Raw genomic sequence first — 5000 nt, 5'->3', positions numbered from 1 at the left:
CGCGCACACACACACACATACATATACATATATGTGTATGCATATAAATATATATATATGAATATATATGCAGTTACGTGTATGTATGTATATATTCATGTATGTATATGTAAACAACACGTTAAGCATGTATATACATACGAAAAAAACGTGATTATTTATATATTACATGTATATATTATATATCCATATGCATAATATATATATATTTATTTGTATATATGTGTATATTTATATATGCTCTTGTGTATATTTATAGAAACACAGAGAATACACATACTCACACATTCACACACACACACACACACACACACACACACACACACACACACACACACACATATATATATATATATATATATATATATATATAATATATATATATATATATTATGCATATATATATTTATTTTCTTTCATGCAGAGGAATACACCATACAGGAAGACATCTATATATATATAAATTTATATATGTGTGTGTAATATATATACATATATATTTTAGACATATACATTATATATATGTGTGTATATATATAATATATATATATAATATATATATGTATATATATATATATAATATATATTATATATATATATATATATATATATGTACGTGTGTATTATATATTTGTTATTTTACATTAGTTCCTGAATAGATTCCCTTCAATCTAATACTGAAAGGAAAATTGTAAACGATGACCTCATATGGACTTTGGACTGCAGTCTCTTTATATTTCACTTAAATCTTAATAAGAAAGGACGACTCACTGTCTAAAATGATTTATTTAATCCCTTTCGGTCTTTAATAAACGGCTCTAATGGTTTCGACAAAAAACTATATTCCAGTCGTTCTTCAATTATTTCCCTTATTCTATATCATAGAAAAAAACGATCAATTAATCATTCAAAGACTGAAGTAGTACATTCATGCGATCTGGTGCTTCGGGTGCGTGAACATTTCCTAGTTGAAGGCCACGCTTCGCACAGGAGCCGTATATAAAGGGGCTTCCACAAGCAGTCAGCAGACGCAACGTCATCAGTGAGCCAAAAGAGGTCCAACCATGAAGCTTGTGGTAAGTCGATATACCTTTTTTACTTTTATGTACATACACTTGCACATCTCCCTTCATGAAAACGAAACACACTCATGTTTGTTTGTGTGTGTGTGTATATACGCTCATATATTTATATACTTGTGTGTGTATATACAAATATATATATTTACACATACATATATAAACACTCACACACACACACATATATGCGTATATATATATGTATGTATATATATCTATATATATTTTTACCTATATTTTACCTGTATTTATATATGCTTTTACCTATATAATATTATATATACTTATATGTATAAATGTATATTTACATTAGATTTTATTGTACTATTTTCGATCCTATCAAATATTAATTGATTAGCAACCAGAAAGTATGTATTACTGATATAAGTGTTTGGTGTTTGATATAAGTGTTTGGTTAATGACTAATAAAATCGTAGATAATTCACTTAATAGCAATTATCATTTATTCTTCGAAAAAAAAAAATCTTTCCTTCAAGCATTTCAAATGATTATGACTATTTTCAGGCAATCACACTGGTGTGTTTGCAGCGGTCGTGGTAACACACGCCGATCCCGAACCACACAGATACCACCCATACTCATACCACCACTACCCAGCTACCACTATTATCGTCACAATCATCATGTTAAGCCTTTGGAGAGCGATGGAGTGGCCACACATCCAGGTAGCGGCACCTCCTTCGTGGCTCCTCCTCAAGTTCACGGCCTCACCAAACGCTCAGCTGACCCTATGCCGGAATCTAACCCGAACCAGCAGCTGCCCCTGATTCCGCCAGTAGCTATAGTTACCAGGTAGTCCACCATGGCCACCCCCACTATGGATACAACCATGATATCGCTACCCTTACAATGGCTATCGCTACAACCACTACTATGGTTATCCTCAGAGATACCACAGTCATCACAAGAGATCAGTCGAATCTGAACCCGAACCTGAACTTCATTATAGCTATTACGGACGCCCTCACTATTACAACAGATATTATCACGGTACCCCCACTACTATCCTTACTATGCCGGTTACCGCTACCGCTACGGGGATAAGGGAGAGGTCAGGCATGGATTGCAGAAGGCCTAGTGGTGATGGTCCTTTACCAGATGTGTCTGATAGTCTGGTTGCTCACGCCGTTTTTTAGGCACAACCAGTACGGCTATCACTGTAAACAGGAAATTGATTATAAAAAGAATAAAGAATACAATCAATATTGGGAAATTGCCTCACCCATTCATAGCAATTTCGGTTATTGTAGACACCAAATTCACTTATCATTATATTATCATTATTATTTTTGTAAAGTTTACACTTTTATATCTAAATATCACGGACGCCTACAATAATTATGAAAACATATTTTCAAATACTGACGTATGTAAGCTTTTTAAGCAGTGCAGATAGAACATTTAATTGTCACTCATAATGGAAATCTTTGTAACAAGGACGATCAGCTATGATTCTTGCATAAGTATCCATGTAATGCAATCATTTGGTGATAATCATGAGGTTTCATAAGGTCTCATCGCATTCCATAGACATTTTAAAGTTATGGTGCGATTACACGCTTACACTTATATGTATACGTATATATTTATGTATATATATTAATATATATACATGTATACGTATATATACATATGTATGGATGGATGTATATACATAGCCCTGTAAATTGACATAAATATGTGTATACATAAGATATTTACATGTACTATTCACACACATACACAGCTCTATGTGTGCTAGCATACATGTGTATGAAATATAAATGTATATACATACACAGACACACTGGCAAATATATACGGTATAGATAAATAGAAACATATATGTACATATGCATGTACACACATATACATATATATATAATCGTATACATACACATGCGCGCGCGCACACATATATGCACATATATATACAACTATAAATATAAATATATATATACACATATATGTAGTGTATATATACATATATGTATATATGTATAAAAAGACCACACACAATCCACATACACGCACCACGCTCACATACACACTCACACAAACACACACACATATACGCATACACACTAACATACACGCACACGCACATGTACGCACACCCACACGCACTTACACTCACGCACGCTCATATATTGATATATGTACAGTATGTATATATATATAATATATATATATATATATAATATATATATATATATATATATATTTTATAGATATGTGTGTGTGTGTGTGTGTGTTTTGCGTACATATATGTGTGTTAGCATAAATTAATTAAATACACATACATTTATGTAATGTATCTGTGAGTATGTATACAAACACAATACACAACAACACACACACACACACACACACACACACACACACACACACATATATAATATATTACATAATTATATATATATATATATATATATATAATATAGTATGTAGTATGTACGAAATGTGTAGTATGTATGTATGCATGATGTATGTTGTGTTTATCTTTTATATTCTAATGATTTTATGTACACGCGCACACACACACACACATACACAAACAAACACGGGCCCATGCATATGCATACATACGTCCGTTTTATACATATATATTTTTTTATTTACATACATATATATATATTAATAAAATATATTTATATAATGAATCATGTATGTTATATGCATGTGGTGTCTACATCTTTTTCATACATTAAATAAGTAAATATATACATACGTCTATACATACATATAATTTACAATACAATTATCCAAAAACATGCATATATATTCATATATACAATGTTATAATATATATATAATATATATAATATATAATATAATATATATATAATATATATATATATGCGTGTGTGTGTGCGGGTGTGTGTGCGTGTGTGTGTGCGTGTGTGTGTGTGTGTTTGAATATAGATATATATGAAATGGATATATATATACATATATATACATATTATATTCTATATATATATATATATATTATAATTATATATATATATATATATTTTACATATATGTGTATATATCTATTTGTTATATATAAAAACATACATACACACACACACACCACACACATATACACACACACGCGCAATAGCACACCCCACAAAACACACATACACAAACAAATACACACATCCCACACATGCAGTATATGGTGTGTTTGTATGAGTATGCGTGTGTGTTGATATATATGTATATGTATGAAAGTGTATATGCATACATACATTTAATTTAATTTTTATATACAAATATATACACATCCCACACACACACACACACACACACAACACAACACACACACATACACACACAATACACACACACACACACCAATACACACACACACACACACACACACACACACACACACCCCAAAACCAATATATTTTATATATATAAATATATATGTATATATATAATTATATATAAATCGCCACGATGGCCACTGGATAGAGCACTAGAAATTGTGGTCCCGAGTTCAGTTCCCCGTCACAGAAATTTGTAAAAAATGCCTGCGCTCCGACTACTGGCTCGAGCCTGATCTCACGGCAAGTCAAACGCAGGTGTCGTTGGAGAAGTCGCCGCTGTGACATAAGGGGTAGCGGGCAAAACCCAGGTGATCAGGAAGGGTATCCAATCAGGAAAAGGGTGGTACTGCCAAAGACTCTCAATAATAAACTGAGAGAGGTCTAGATCCTGTAGAGAAATTTAAATGGCTGTTTAACAAACAAAAAAAACAAGCACACACACACACCACACATACACACACACACACACACACACACACACACACACACACAACACAACACACACACACACACACACAACATATATATATTATAATATATATATTATATATATATATATTAGCAGTTTTTAGCGGTTTTCTTTGTTTTGGGAGCATCT

This window comes from Penaeus monodon, chromosome 18 (genome assembly GCF_015228065.2).
Source record: "Penaeus monodon isolate SGIC_2016 chromosome 18, NSTDA_Pmon_1, whole genome shotgun sequence".
NCBI lineage: Eukaryota > Metazoa > Arthropoda > Malacostraca > Decapoda > Penaeidae > Penaeus > Penaeus monodon.
Note: the sequence above shows the minus strand (reverse complement) of the source record.